General features: G+C 44.4%; 1 protein-coding gene and 1 long non-coding RNA gene across 6 annotated transcripts in view; one reads left to right on the top strand and one right to left on the bottom strand.

Moving 5' to 3' along the window:
• LOC133665010 (solute carrier family 22 member 4-like) overlaps window positions 1–16,527 on the bottom strand; it is a 51,342-nt gene that overhangs the window by 21,896 nt on the left and 12,919 nt on the right. The window lies entirely within an intron of this gene.
• Window positions 1–16,527, top strand: part of LOC133665016 (uncharacterized) — a 47,487-nt gene that overhangs the window by 18,099 nt on the left and 12,861 nt on the right. The window contains exon 8 of one of the 5 annotated variants that reach the window (XR_009828673.1): window positions 7,486–7,607. The exons of the other annotated variants lie outside the window; for them this stretch is intronic. This is a non-coding gene — a long non-coding RNA (uncharacterized LOC133665016). The remainder of the gene's footprint in view (window positions 1–7,485; window positions 7,608–16,527) is intronic. 5 annotated transcript variants of the gene reach the window in all.

The following is a 16,527-nucleotide window of genomic DNA, read 5'->3' as shown; positions in this document are numbered from 1 at the left end:
TGTGTCCTTGGGCAGGACACTTCACCCTTGCTCCCGGTGCCGCTCACACTGGTGAATGAATGATGAATGATAGGTGGTGGTCGGCGGGGCCGTAGGCGCAAACTGGCAGCCACGCTTCTGTCAGTCTACCCCAGGGCAGCTGTGGCTACAAAAGTAGCTTACCACCATCATTTGTTTGTATGTGAATGATGGGTGAGAAGCGCTTTGAGTGTCTAGAAAAGCGCTATATAAATCTAATCCATTATTATTATTATTATTCCCCCTCAACCCCATAAACTTTGGGATGATACACAGTGATTATAATTTGCTTGATAGCGCGCCTTGCCAGAAACTCTGCAAATTTGGCTGAAGTGAATTGGTTACCATTGTCCTTTGTGATGGCCATGGGTAAGTCCCAGCAACCATTAAGCCTGTCCAGGCGATCAGTAATCAGATTTCAGAAGTATTTTATTAATCCCAGAGGGGAAATTAGATTTACAGCACAATCCCACTCAAGATCAGACAAACATTACAGGGAGACAGAAAAAGGATCGCTGACGGGTCTGCCAACTTCCGGCGGCCCTTACAAAAAAAAGGTGAGAAACAGGAGAAACTGTTGCGGAGGGGGAGTAAAAAAATATTTAGTCAAAGGCTAGACTCCAGGGAGGGGGTCCAGACTGAGGCCAAGGAAAAAAAACTCATAGCTATAGCACACAAACACGTTAATCAACAAAACTTGCAACAGAGGGGAGGGAGCGGGAGCTACGGAGGCCGGCTGCTGCTGTATAAGCGCTAGTCAGCCATCCATCGCACCTAAAGGGAATCAAGCTGGTGAAGGCGTGTGTGTGTGTGTGTGTGTGTGTGTGTGTGTGTGTGTGTGTGTGTGTGTGTGTGTGTGTGTGTGTGTGTGTGTGTGTGTGTGTGTGTGTGTGTGTGTGTGTGTGTGTGTGTGTGTGTGTGTGTGTGTGTGTGTGTGTGTGTGTGTGTGTGTGTGTGTGTATATGTGTGTGTGTGTGTGTGTGTGTGCACATTGTCCAGGATGTCGAGTTGTTGTGTCTATAGGCCTGGAGCCGCTCTGCAGGCAATGCAAGCAAAGTTCAACTCTCAGGTGTTGTTGAAGAGGCAGGGGGGTCAGAGCGTCCGTCACTGAGGTGTCCTCGTGGGATGTTTTCAGAACAGCCTTCTTCTGTTTTGAGCAGCGTCAAGGCCATTCGAGGGAGTCAAATCGTAGATTAGGATTGTTGTTTTTCCAAGTGAGCGGACATTTCCATGGCTTGTCTGTTCTAATCGTCCATGACAGCTCTCATGAGCCTCTCCATGATGTGATCCAACTTACGATTTATTTCAGAAATCGCCACAGTCTGTGATCCCCCAGCTCGACCCATGCCTTCCATTGCAAAGAACAGCCTTTGGGCTCCTTGAGTGGCTGCCATCGTCTTCCGAATTTGACGATACACCCGGGCAATGCCCAGCCCAATTGGCAGATGCCCTGACATCACGGTTTCAAATAGGTAGATGTCTTCCACGTCCTCGACGGAAAGCACTGAGAGGGACATGATTTTCCATTTCTCCCAGGAGTCTCTCTCATACCCCGCAGCAATTGTTCTGTCAGGGCAGCCAGGCTCCCCAGAACCTCTATTCCTAGTCAAAAATATTTTGTCAATTGAGTCGAGAGTCCAGCTAATCAAATGGCAGGCCACCTCAGGCCACTTGGACTGCAAGTCATGCACAACTAGCAAGAACCGGGCGTGTGCTGGTGCGCCATGAAGATTTCCACAGGTCCACCTGAATGTGCTCCGGGTGGTGCTGCAGGCCATGGAGTTATGGGAGAGGTGCGGTGGCAGGTTGACCTGTTTTCCCTGCTCAGAAGGCACCAAGCAAACTTACGTACCAGCTTCTCCATATCAACGTCCATGCGGGGCCATCACACGGTACACTGGCAGCTCTGATTCGTCTTTACCACCCTCAGGTACTTCACATGGCACAAGATCCCTCATGCCTTCAAAGCCTCAGATTTGATTGCACAATGTCCCTTGACTAGGCACACAGACCCCCAACAGGACAGCTCGTCCCACACTCTGTAATATATTAGTAGGTCGTCATCCACCAAGATGACCATGGTGCGCGGGGCTCCGTACAGAACCTGGACCCAGTCCTCTTTTTCCTCTGGTGCGATCATGGGCCTTTGCCCTGCACCTTGATTGGCAATGATGTCAGTGCTTGATGATTTTTACGGATGGCAAAAGCCCTACTGCACAGGTACACATGTCAGTGTTCGCACAACCAGAGGAAAGGGGAGGGCTTCCCTCTCGCCCACAGTGCACTTCTGTTCTACCAGGTTAAGGGCTTTTGAGGCCTAAGCTACAGGGCGCTCCACCCTGTCAAATGTTTGGGAGAGCGCCACAGCCAGAGCAAGCCTGAAAGCATTGGGAGAGCGCAGCACCCAGAGCAAACCCAAAAGCATCGCAGGTGACCAGGGTGACATTCTAAAGTGTGACAAAGTAGGCGGGGACATGAGCTGCAGCTAAACAATGCGCACTGCTTCGTGCAGGCTGAGCTCCAGTCTCACACAGTTTCTTTCTTGAGCAGGCGGCACATCAGCGCTGTCACAGAGTAGAACTGTGACCAGGCTGGGCACCGACGGAGAGGGGTCGACTAGGTCGATGACACCCGCTTTTTCCAATTCCGCCTCCATCACATCGCTAAGTCGCAGATGTTGGATAACAAGGCGGACTGTTGAGTTCACTGTCGGCCGGTGTGTGACTGGAACAGCTGTGGGTACCGGTCAGGCCATGAGGTGCCCACCTGAAGAACACGCTGGCAATGTGTGTGTGTGTCATTTTTCTTGGGCGCATGCCTATGGTCATAGGCAACTGTGAGATGGGCCACAACCAGGACCTTGAGACCTTGGGGACGGCGTGGCGAAGTTGGTAGAGTGGCCGTGCCAGCAATCGGAGGGTTGCTGGTTACTGGGGTTCAATCCCCACCTTCTACCATCCTAGTCACGTCCGTTGTGTCCTTGGGAAAGACACTTCACCCTTGCTCCTGATGGGTGCTGGTTAGCGCCTTGCATGGCAGCTCCCGCCATCAGTGTGTGAATGTGTGTGTGAATGGGTGAATGTGGAAATACTGTCATAGCGCTTTGAGTACCTTGAAGGTAGAAAAGCGCTATACAAGTATCATTTATCATTATATATTATCATTATTATTTATCATTTATTATTATTTGATGGGGGTGTGACCATAGCCTGCCAGAGGTTCAGCTGTTGATTTAATGGCACATGGCTGAAAAATGTGTCATAGGTGGTGTAAGGGACAACTGCTAAAAGCTGTTTAGTAAATGTATTTCTGTTTTGTTATGTAATATAAGGTTGTGCAAGCGGATATGCTCTTATTGTGTCAAGGAACTCACGAATGAAAACGGAAAAGGAAGTTGTTGCTTTCAATGTCACGGTGAGGACTGGTAAAGCGTATTTGTAAAGGTGAAATAGAAAACTAAGCAGTTAAAAGGATTCTACCGCCAGTTGAAAGGGAAACAAGGTCAATTGTTTCAGTTGTCTAATTTGTTTTAAATGTACACATGTTCAATTCTTAAGTACAACGTATTCTAATGTACCATTTATCTTGTATGCTTGCTCATTAGCTCTTACGTTGGTCATTGGGCACACGGAGACGGATGTAAAATAAAGGACGATTTGACCATCACTTCCAGACCTTAATTTCAATTGAGCCGCTACAATAAGAGCTTGACCAAACGCCGCCAAAATGCTCAACGAGGTGTTCACGTTTCAAGGCACCAACGCACTTCGTCCAGCAGATAGCAGCAATTGGTCTGGAAAGGCACAGTAAAAGAATAAAAGAAGAGCAATTGTAACAAAATGGACGGTACAGAGGCAGCGTCTGCGTGCATAAATTACATTAACGAAAAGATTAACTATCTACAAAAGGAAATTCAATAATACAAACATTCGCTTCACAATGTGAGTGACAATACAAGGCAAGATATTAAAGAAACAATTAAACAAAAGGAAGACATGTTAGCTGAGTTAAAGAGTAAAATGGAAAGCACGATTGAACCTCGTTCAGAATGCATAACAGTACCAACAGAAAAAATGCTTGCCCACAAAAGAGACAAATTGAATATAATATATGCAAGTACGTGAAGCAAGAAAAAGGCTCAAGTCAGATTTAAATGAACCAGACTTGTCATCACTTCCAGATGTTCAAGAAGGAGAAAAACGCAATGTTATGAAACTCTACAATCAACACAGAAGTGAAGTAGCTCCATCATCTGATCTAAGGAGAAAAATAGATGCATCTGATGCTGTCTCAAGTGACCTTATCAAAATCATATATGTAAGATTGACTGGCATTGATGGACAATTTTATGTTGAGCGTGAAAAACACTGTCTGCACAAGCTGCTAGACGGTGATTATGCAGCCTCCATCTACGGGTCCATGGCTGCAAGATCTTCCCAGTCAAACAGTTCCCAAAACTCCACATCAATGCATATCACATCTAAAACGGGCTGATGCAGCAGCAGAACTCACAGCTAAAGAAGCTAAATTTGAAATTTTGGAGGAGGAACGTAAACAAAGACGAAAAATACAAGCGCTGGAAGAACATCACAAAAAGGAAACCAATATCCAAAGGTCTGAGTTGGAGTGAATGCAGGCTGAGAAAGATGTGGAAGCAGCTCGAGCAAGGTTTGAATCCTATGACAGACAGTTGTCAAAGATGAGAGAAGTCTGGTCTGTCAAAAGTGATCAGATGATTCAAACTGCTTTACCACAGCCCCCTGCAATGTGCTCATCTAAACAGTTATGATGCCACATGCGCCCCCTGGTTTTGCTCAACTAGCACTACCTTTTCAAGACAGTATAATGCTGAACAGACAACCTATTCCAGAGCCAAGTGTTTTGAGTGGTGATCCAATCCACTTTATTGAATGGAAAACATATTTTATTTCATTGATGGACCAAAAGAGTTTAATCGCTGCTGATAAACTGTTTTACCTGAAGAAATATGTCGTTGGTCCAGCTCGTAAATGTCTCGAAGGAACTTTATTTAGAAAAAAAACATATGTGTGAATGCTTTGGAGCATTCACACGATAAAGAAGCATATGAAGATGCATGGAAAAAACAATCAGAGATTTGGACACGCTTTCATCATTCACAGGGCTTTTAGAGAAAGGCTGATTGGTCTAAAATACAGTCTGTAGGACTCAGAAACTTTGCTGACTTTGTGAATGCTTGTCTGCTTGCCGTTCCTCATGTAAAAGGCCTTGAAATTCTGAACGACTGTGAAGAAAAGAAAATATTAATACAAAAACTGGGCAGCAGCTAGATGGAACCGCAAGGTTAGAAAGGCACCGATGGAGGGCAAAGATTTTCCAGATTTCAAAGATTTTGCAACTTTTCTGTCTCTAGAAGCTGAAGTCACCTGCAATCCAATCACCTCCATCCATGCTCTTCGCTCTTCACAGACATCCGAAGATAAAGGGAATCTAAAACACATCAAATGGAACAAAGCAAGTGTATATTCATCACTAAAACAAGCAAACATAGTGACAGACAAATAATCAAACCAAACATAGCGTCAACATGCATGTTGTGCCAGAACACACATCTGACTCACATGTGCCCTGACTTGATGAAAATGTCCCTCATGGGAGAGAGGAGGACATATGTCAAAGATTAACTATGCTATGGTTATTAAAAGCAAGGTCACAGAGTAAAGGATTGTCGTCACCACCTCACCTGTGACATCTGCATTAAAAGACATCCAACCTGCATGCATGACTACAACTACATAAAAAGACTAATGACGGAAAGACAAAGATAATGCACCACAAAACAAACCACAGACAACTGCAGCCGCCACGTTATTCCAGTTTGGATGTCGTCTGCAACAAACCCACACAAAGAAAAGCTTGTCTATGCTTTACTAGAGTCACAAAGTGGCACTGCTTTCATCGACCAAGAATTAAGTCGAGAATTACAAGTTGAGGTTTCCCCTGTTAAATGCAAACTTACAACCACGATGCAGAGAAATGAAGTTGTAAATACTGGATAGTGTAAGAGAGTTTAACTCTGCAACGCACATTGACCTGCCTTGTGCTTATACAAGTAAACCATAAGCACATACCAACCCATGAAACAGCCAAACTGTGGCATCATGTGATTCCGCAACTGCTCGACATTGAAGTAGGTCTCCTAATAAGGTATAACTGCTCGAGAGCACTTGCACCTAGACAAGTGATTCTAGGGAAAACGATGAGCCTTATGCTGCACAAACTGACCTAGGATGGAGTATAGCATGCAGTTCAGCACCATGCTCTGAGACCGGTGGTTTAAGTCGTCTTTGTCATCGTGTTGATGTAAAAGAGATTGCCCATCTAACCTCATCAGACACAATTCGTGCAATTGAGGACTTCAGCGACATCAGTGAAAGCGACAAAAGAGTCTCTCACGAAGATATCCTCTTCCTTGATACACTAAAAGAAGGAATAAAGTGAAATCAAAGGGGACATTATGAGATGCCATTACCGTTTAAGCATAGACCACACCTGCCTGATAACTAAAAACTTGCAGAGGTCAGACTCAAGCACCTCAAAAGAAAGTTTGATAATGATGAAAAATACAAAAGTGATTACGTTAAGTACATGAATTACATCATCAACAGAGGTGATGTGGAGGAAGTCCAAGAAGATGTACTACCTGGTGAAAGATGGTACATACCGCACCATGGCATATATCATCCAAAAAAAGTCACAAAAGCTGCGCGTTGTCTTTGACTGTTCAGCGAAATATGAAGGCACCAGCCTTAACGACCACCTTCTGTCAGGACCTGACATGATAAACAATCTTATAGCTGTACTAATTCGCTTTCGACAACATCAAATAGCACTTGTGTGACATTGAAAAAAATTTCCATCAGTTTTAAGTCCAGGAAAATTATTAACTACCTTCGTTTCTTATGGTGGAAGGATGACAACACAAACACACCACCACAAGATTATAGAATGGCCGTGCACTTCTTCGGTGCAGTCTCGTTACCAGGATGCTCAAATTATGGCCTAAAGCACCTTGCCAAAGAGTATAAAGCTTCATATCCGCTTGGGTCACAGTTCATAACCAGAGACTTCTATGTGGACGATGGAGTTCGGAGTGCAAAGACAGTAGAAAGTGCCTTGCGGCTATCACAGGAGGTTTGTGATCTGTGTGCAAAGGGTAGCATCAGGCTGCACAAGTTCGTATCAAACAGCGAGGCAGTATTAAAAGGTATACCAGCATCAGAACATGCTGAAAACAAGAATACAAAGGACCTTGCTCTTGGGGAAAACAAACAGAGAGAGCTTTAGGTATTTGTTGGAATACAGAAAATGACGGCTTCACCTTTAAAACCATAATCAAAGAGCAACCTCCTACACGTCGTGGTATATTATCCACAGTTGCATCCATCTTTGACCCATTAGGTTTTGTTTCCCCTTATCTACTGAAAGGTAAACAAATCCTGCAAGCAATGTGTCACCACGGTACTGGATGGGACGACCAACAGCCTGAACATCTAAAATCACAATGGGAGGAATGGAGACAGGATCTCGCCAACCTGGATCAAACACAGGTAAACAGATGTTATTTACCCGTTAACTTTGGAAATGTAGTGAAAAGAGAATTAATTGCATCATTTCTCAGATGCAAGCTCAAGTGGATATGCACAATGTTTGTACTTAAGGCTTAAAAATGAAAAAGGGGATGTAATGGGAAAGGCCCGTGTGTCACCAACAAAGGTCACTACTTTTCCGCGGTTAGAGCCTACAGCAGTAACAGTCTCAGTCACAGTCAACAACATTCTCAGAGAAGAGTTCACATATCCAATTAAGGAAGAGTTTTTCTGGACAGACTCTAAAGTTGTGCCGGGGTATATAAGTAACGACGTTAGACGTTTTCACACGTTTGTAGCGAACGGTGTGCAACAAATCCGCAACAGCACATTGCCACAGCTGTGGCGTTATGTGTCAACTCATGAACATCCTGCAGACAATGCATCAAGGGGAACAACAGCGGATGAGCTTATGAAATCCAGTTGGCTCAAGGGTCCCAATTTTTTGTGGGGAAGGGAAGCACTCACTCCTGACAGAGAGACCCCAGAACTTCCAGTTGGAGATCCTGAAATAAAGACGGTACAAACATTGCTAACAAAACATGTGAGTCTCGCAGATGCCATGGTGAAGTTTTCATCCTGGGACCAGGTTGTGAGAGCTGTGGCGCGTCTCCGGCAGCGAGTCCTGAAGGACCAATCAAACACACACTCAACTGTAAGTGAACGGCAAGATGGACAGCTTGAGATAATCAAAGACCCGCAAAGACAGACATTCAAGGACGAAATAAAAACAGTAAGCAAAGGTAAACCTTTACCAAATAACAACAAACTGTACCCACTAGATCCTTTCATGCACAAAGATAATGTTCTCAAAGTGGGAGGAAGACTTCAGCCCTTCCCCATTCAGTTAAACACCCAACAGTCATTCCAAAGGAGCATTATGTCACAAAACTGATTGTTGCACACTGCCATGAAATAATTAATCACGAAGGTACAGGCTTCACCTGCTATGAAATCAGAGCAAAGGGCTACTGGATTCCAGGATTAAGTCAAACAGTTGCATCATACATTCGCCGTTGCGTAGTCTGTAGGAGATTAAGAAGACCAGTCGAGGGACAAAAAATGAGTGCTCTCACTAAAGAAAGAACATAGTCCTTTCCACCATTCACATACCATGGCATGGATTGTTTTGGGCCATTCTTGTTCAAAGATGGGCACAAAGAGCACAATCAGTATGGACTTAGTCTTCAACCCACCTCATGCAAGTCACGCTGAAAGAGTTTGGGAGCGTCAGATTAAAACCATATGGAACGTCCTCAACGCAATACTCTCACTGTCACCAGTCAAGTACGATGACACCTCTCTGCGGACTTTTTTGTATGAAGCTGCAGCCATTGTAAACAGCTGCCCTCTTTCTACAATCGTAATTATCCAAACAGTTTGGTGCCACTCACTCCAAATCATCTCATCAACATGGAGACCACAACAGCTCTTCCACCTCCTGACAAATTTGTCAGAGAGGACCTCCATGGACGAAAAAGATGGCGCCAAGTGCAGTACCTGGCAGAGCAGTTTTGGAGACGATGGCGAAAGGAGTACTTGCGTAACCTAACAGTCAGGCAACAATGGCACACACCTAAGAGAAACCTCCAAACAGGTGACATAGTAATTTACATGGATGAAACACTGCCAAGATCTGTGTGGAAACTTGGGACACCTTTTCAAGCAAGGATGGATTTGTAAGACGGGTCAAGATTGCCTTTAGAGACAGAAATCTAAACCAAAGGGGTGAATCTGTATCTGTAGTGGAGCGTCCAGTTCAAATATTAGTTCAGCTATTAGAGGCTATTTAAATTAAAGCACTTGTCTATTTGTTATTACGCTGCAAAGGACTACTTGTGAAAAGTATTTGTTTGTGTACAATGTTGTGTACAAAGGCTCACTAAATAATTTGGTGGGAGTGTAACGGACAAACTGTTAAAATGTGTTTCTGTTTTGTTATGTAATGCAGTGTTTTTCAACCACTGTGGATACAGTCTGGTGTGCTCTGGGAGATTATCTAAATTCACCTATTTGGGTTAAAAATATTTTTTGCAAACCAGTAATTATAGTCTGAAAATGATGTGTTGTTGTTGAGTGTCGGTGCTGTCTAGAGCTCGGCAGAGTAACCGTGTAATACGCTTTCATATCAGTAGGTGGCAGCCGGTAGCTAATTGCTTTGTAGATGTCGGAAACCGCGGGAGGCAGCGTGCAGGTAAAAAAGGTGTCTAATGCTTAAATAAAAAATAAACAAAAGGTGAGTGCCCCTAAGAAAAGGCATTGAAGCTTAGAGAAGGCTATGCAGAACAAAACTAGAACCGAACTGGCTACAAAGTAAATAAAAGTAAGTAAAAGTACAGAATGCTGGACAACAAAAAAGACTTACTATGGAGCAAAGACAATGTACATCCGAACATGACATGACAATCAACTGAAATATTCTTGATTGCTAAAACAAAGTAGATGTGGGAAATATCGCTCTAACGAAGACTTGGAACTGCTACAGGAAAATGCCAGAAAAAGCCACAAAAATAGGAGCGCAAGACAAGAACTAAAACCTACACACAGGAAAACAGCAAAACAATCCAAATAAGTCACGGCGTGATGTGACAGGTGGTGACAGTACATCTACTTTGAGACAAGAGCTATAGTGACGCATGCTTGGTTATGGTTTAAAGTCATATCCAACAATTGCGACAACGACTCTTTACTGTCAACTGAGTTTCGTTTTTTAATGATTTCTGCTGGTGGTGTGCCTCCGGATTTTTTCAACCTAAAAAAATGCGCCTTGGCTCAAAAAAGGTTGAAAAACACTGATGTAATGTATGGCTGTTATTTTGAAGGTTGTGCAAGCGGATATGGTTTTATTGTGTTAAGGAACTCACGAATGAAAATGGAAGAGGAAGTTGTTGCTTTCAATGTCACGGTTAGGACGACGCCAAGGTAAAGCGTATATGTAAAGGTGAAATGGAAAACTCACGCCAGTTGAAAGGGAAACCGGATCACTTGTTTCAGTTGTCTAATTATATTGTTTTGATTTATTTTCATGTAAAATATTCTAATGTACCATTTAGCTTGTATGCTTGCTCATTAACTCTTACGTTGATCATTGGGCACACGGTGACGGATGTAACACAAAGGACCATTTGACCATCAGTTCCAGACCTTAATTTTGACTACAAGTGGGCTTATTTAAAGCAGAGATTTTCCCGCACGAGTGCATTAAAAGTTTAATGGGTTGCCCATTTACTTTGCATGTGAGGTACTTGAACAATGTCTGATCACCAGAAGAAGAGCGACAAACACATGCAAAGTAGTTCATCTTATTCCAGTTGCAGTAACACTTTCCCCAAGCGGGGCACATCTGATGACCTGTGGCGTGGTCAGAATATTCACAACTTGTGCATCACATGGTCCTCCTCCTCTGCCGGACCACCCTTTGGACGTCCAAAATGGCATTACCCCGCCAGAAGTTTCATAGTTTCCTGGGCGACGTTCTGAACCAGCGGCAATTGCAGTGACTTCACAATTGCATGCCCTATGTTAAAGGCATCCGTTGACGTCAATAACAGTCTCTCCCTGAGCTGGCTGCAAGATGTCTTTTCAAAGATCTGATCGACGATAAGAACATCCGCCGGCTGTCCAAAGTCGGAGTGTCTCGCCAGCTCACGTAGCGCTGAGATGAAACGAGCCAGCGGCTCACCCGCACCCTGCGTGTTCTGTCTGGTTTCTAAACGCCACATTCGTCGGCTCATTCCCACGGAGACATGTGCCTGCAACGCAGTTGCAACAAAGTCCTTTCTGTCATCTGCCAACGTAACCGTGGATAGCATCTTTTGTCCCTACTGGCCGAGGCAATGACGCAGCAGCGCACACATGCTAACGTCAGGCAAGACTGGATGTCCTGACGCGATCAAAACCTACGTTTACACTGCTAGGATTTTTTCAAAATGAGATTTTTTTTCAGTTGACTGGTCCTGAGTAGTCCTGGGTTCAATCCCGGGCTCGGTAGCTTTCTGTGTGGAGTTTGCATGTTCTCCCCGTGACTGTGTGGGTTCCCTCCGGGTACTCCGGCTTCTTCCCACTTCCAAAAACATGCACCTGTGGATAGGTTGATTGGCAACACTAAATTGGCCCTAGTGTGTGAATGTGAGTGTTAATGTTGTTTGTCTATCTGTGTTGGCTCTGTGATGAGGTGGCGACTTGTCCAGGGTGTACCCCACTGTGGGGAGGCGGGGCCGGCGGACCGACGGCGCCCGCTCCAAGATGGGGGCGTGGACGGCGAGACTGTGCGCGCCGAGAGCGACGCCGCAATTTTGACCAGGTGCGGGAATCGCGCACCTGGTCACGATCAGCTAATCCCCTCGCGGCGGTTAAAAGGCGTGGCCGACAGCGACGAGAGAGAGAGGAGACGGAGAAAAGGCAGCTGCTAAAAGACCACGCCAAAGGCGACGTGCTGCTGAAAAGCAGACGCAGACGGGAGGAAACCATCCTCGGCTACCACGGGCACGACGGAGCCGTGCTGCTGAAAAGTAGACGGCAACCGAAGGTGACGTGCTGCTGAAAAGCAGACGGCGGACGGAGGGAAACCAACCGGGTGCTCACGTAAGAGGCAGCTGCTGGAAAGCAGCCAAAGACTCGGTTGTTGGCGACGTGCTGCTGAAAAGTAGACGGCAACCGAAGGTGACGTGCTGCTGGAAAGCAGACGGCGGACGGAGGGAAACCAACCAGGCGCTCACGTAAGAGGCAGCTGCTGGAAAGCAGCCAAAGACTCGGTTGTTGGCGACGTGCTGCTGAAAAGCAGACGCAGACGGGAGGAAACCATCCTCTGCTACCACGGGCACGACGGAGCCGTGCTGCTGAAAAGTAGACGGCAACCGAAGGTGACGTGCTGCTGAAAAGCAGACGGCGGACGGAGGGAAACCAACCTGGTGCTCACGTAAGAGGCAGCTGCTGGAAAGCAGCCAAAGACTCTGTTGGTGTAAAAATAAAGCAGTCTAACCCGTCTCACGCAAATGTCTTCCCTGAAATGGTCCTGAGAACGCGCACGGCAGTGGGGACTGCCACACCCGCCTTCCGCCCGGATGCAGCTGAGATAGGCTCCAGCACCCCCCGCGACCCCAAAAGGGACAAGCGGTAGAAAATGGATGGAGATGCCAGAAAAACATGCCAGAGGCTGTTCACCTTGGAGACCTGCTGCGGATATGGGTACGGCCTGGCGCGAGATTTATTAGACTTCAGTATAAACTCGCACAGGCCTCAATGTGGCCCCAACGTGACTAGCATGCACGGTTCAATAAAGTGAAAACAAAGGAAGTTGACCACATTTCGTAAACTAACAAGGAAGTTGCTACTACTACAAAATAAAAACTTGCCAGACCTTAATTTTTTTTTTTTTTCACATGAAAATAAACTAAAACAGTATAATTTATGAATGGTTGTATACAGTTGTGGTCAAAAGTTTACATACACTTGTGAAGGACATAATGTCATGGCTGTCTTGAGTTTCCAATCATTTTTACAACTCTTATTTTTTTGTGATAGAGTGATTGGAGCACATACTTGTTTGTCACAAAAAACATTCATGAAGTTTGGTTCTTTTATGAATTTATTATGGGTCTACTGAAAATGTGACCAAATCTGCTGGGTCAAAAGTATACATATACCGTATTTTCCGCACCATAAGCCGCACCTAAAAACCACAAATGTTCTCAAAAGCTGACAGTGCAGCTAACAACCCGGTGCGCCTTATATATGGATTAATATTAATATTTATTTACATAAAGTTTAGGTCTCGCAACTACGGTAAACAGCCGCCATCTTTTTCCCCCGTAAAAGAGGCAGCGCTTCTTCTTCTACGGTAAGCAACCGCCCCCATAGAAGAGGAAGCGCTTCTTCTTCTACTGTAAGCAACCGCCAAGGTGAGCACCCGCCCCCGTAGAAGAAGAAGCGCGCGGATATTACGTTTCATTTAATTTGTGTGTTTCTGTAAAGACCACAAAATGGCTCCTACTAAGAGACACGCGTACAAGGTTCCACTGACTTTTGATATTCATGTGAACCGCACTGTGGATGCAACGGGAGCACGTACGATGAATATTCGCACCACAGTGAATGAGAAGTCGTCCTTCACTGTGGTTCTAGCTTGCCATGCTAACGGCCAGAAACTTACACACATGGTGATATTCAAAAGGAAGACCTTGCCAAAAGAGAACTTTCCAGCCGGCGTCATACTAAAAGCTAACTCGAAGGGATGGATGGATGAAGAAAAGATGAGCACTCGCTCATCTTTTCTTCATCCATCCATCCCTTGGTTGATAGACGTTTACGCGAAGAGACCGGGTGACTTTTTTCACCATAACCTCCCTGCTCGGCACTCAGTAACAAAGGGTTGGAGTTGGGGGTTAAATCACCAAAAATGATTCCCGGGCGCGGCGCCGCTGCTGCCCACTGCTCCCCAAGGGGATGGGTCAAATGCAGAGGACAAATTTCACCACATCTAGTGTGTGTGTGACAATCATTGGTACTTTAATCTTTAATCTTAATTTCCCAAGAGCAACTGTGCAGACAATTGTTGGTAAGAATAAAGCGCATGGCACAGTTTTGTCACTGCCACGATCAGGAAGAAAACGCAAGCTATCACCTGCTGCTGAGAGAAAATTGGTCAGGATGATCAAAAGTCAACCGAGAACCACCACAAAGCAGGTCTGCAATGAATTGGAAGCTGCTGGAACACAGGTGTCAGTGTCCACAGTGAAGCAAGTTTTGCATCGGCATGGACTGAGAGGCTACCATGCAAGAAGGAAGACTTTGCTCCAGAAGCGACACCTTAAGGCCCGTTTAAAGTTTGCTGCTGATCACATGGACAAAGATAAGACCTTCATGGACAAAGATAAGACCTTCTGGAGGAAAGTTCTGTGGTCAGATGAAACAAAAATTGAGCTGTTTGGCCACAATACCCAGCAATATGTTTGGAGGAGAAAAGGTGAGGCCTTTAATCCCAGGAACACCATACCTACCATCAAGCATGGTGGTGGTAGTATTATGCTCTGGGCCTGTTTTGCTGCCAATGGAACTGGTGCCTTACAGAGAGTAAATGGGACAATAAAAAAGGAGGATTACCTCCAAATTCTTCAGGACAACCTAAAATCATCAGCCCAGAGGTTGGGTTTTGGGCGCAGTTGGGTGTTCCAACACGACAATGACCCTAAACACACGTCAAAAGGGGGAAAGGAATGGTTAAATCAGACTTGCATTAAGGTTTTAGAATGGCCTTCCCAAAGTCCCCATTGAGAACATGTGGACAATGCTGAAGAAACAAGTCCATGTCAGAAAACCAACAAATTTAGCTGAACTGCACCAATTTTGTCAAGAGGAGTGGTCAAAAATTCAAGCAGAAGCTTGTGGATGGCTACCAAAAGCGCCTTATTGCAGTGAAACTTGCCAAGGGACATGTAAGCAAATATTAACATTGCTGTATGTATACATTTGACCCAGTACATTTGGTCACATTTTCAGTAGACCCATAATAAATTCATAAAAGAACCAAACTTCATGAATGTTTTTTTTGTGACCAACAAGTATGTGCTCCAATCACTCTATCACAAAAAAATAAGAGTTGTAGAAATTATTGGAAACTCAAGACAGCCAAGACATGTTCTTTACGATTGTATGAAAACTTTTGACCACATGTGGCACGTTTAACTTTTCAATCTGGCCGGCCGGACATTCCCATAAGTTTTTTTTAGATCGTTAAGATGGAAAGTGTAGCTGCCATTATGATGTGCAGTGATGTTTTTACATGACCGTAAGTCTTCAACTATACAAAGTATTTAAATGGTTGGAATCTGCACTTTTGCATGATATACTAGTTTCTACTGTAATCTAATTAGTTACTATGGTAATATAATTAGTTACTATGGTAATCTAAGTAGTTACTATGGTAACCTAAGTCACAGCAGCTCAGACGAGGCACCAAGCAGTGTGGGTGGGGAGCGTTTCCACAGAGTGTTTTCAGAACGGCCAGCCTGAAATGTGGGTGTCAGGGACAGACTCGAAAGGAGATTTTTACAACAAAGTTGTAAAGCTTAGTGATATATCAGATTTTAAATTGTGTGTTTGTTTTTTTTACCCTTCGCGTTCATATTTCACTGTTTGTCACATTTTTGTTGCGTTTCGCTTGATTGTAAAATATGTGGATGTAGAGGGGGTGTGACGTTCATATGTTGTCAATATTCAGTGTTTTCTCCTTCATACTTAATATTGTAAATCCCACATTCTTTATTTTCATGTACATTCCAGGTGTCTCATTCAGTAAAAAAATAATACAATGCCATTTAGTTTTTTAAGGTGGTCTGTCATAACATGTTTAGCATTCAATCAGACATTATTGTGAGGTTTTGTATTAGTGTTCCTAAAAATCAGATATACCGGCCCCCAGACACACTTGTTTCTCTAAATATTCAGTGTTTTATCGTTCATAGTTAATAGTGTAAATCCCACATTCTTTATTTTCATGTACATTTTGAGTGTCTCATTCAGTATAAAAAAATCTATAAATTCCATTTTGTTTTTCAAGGCGGTCTGTCATAACTTTTGAGCATTCAATCAGACATTATTGTGAGTTTTTGTATTAATGTTCCTAAAAATCAGATATACTGGCCCCCGGACAGACTTTTTCCCCAAAATTCGGCCCCCGAGTCAAAATAATTGCCCAGGCCTGGTATAGAGAGTAGAACAAAAAATATTCCTGCACTGCAAAAACGAAGACACTTAACAAGATCAGAAATATGGCAAAAACAAGGACAAAAACACACATTTTGCTTATTTGATGTCATATTTTATATAACAGGGGTTTCCAACATTTTTTTTCTGAGGGCTACTTTTACAAAATGAAAAGCGC

The sequence above is a fragment of the Entelurus aequoreus genome, linkage group LG14 (assembly GCF_033978785.1).
Source record: "Entelurus aequoreus isolate RoL-2023_Sb linkage group LG14, RoL_Eaeq_v1.1, whole genome shotgun sequence".
Taxonomy (NCBI): domain Eukaryota; kingdom Metazoa; phylum Chordata; class Actinopteri; order Syngnathiformes; family Syngnathidae; genus Entelurus; species Entelurus aequoreus.
The sequence above is the reverse complement of the archived record's forward strand: the minus strand, read 5'-3'. Positions and strand labels throughout refer to the sequence as shown.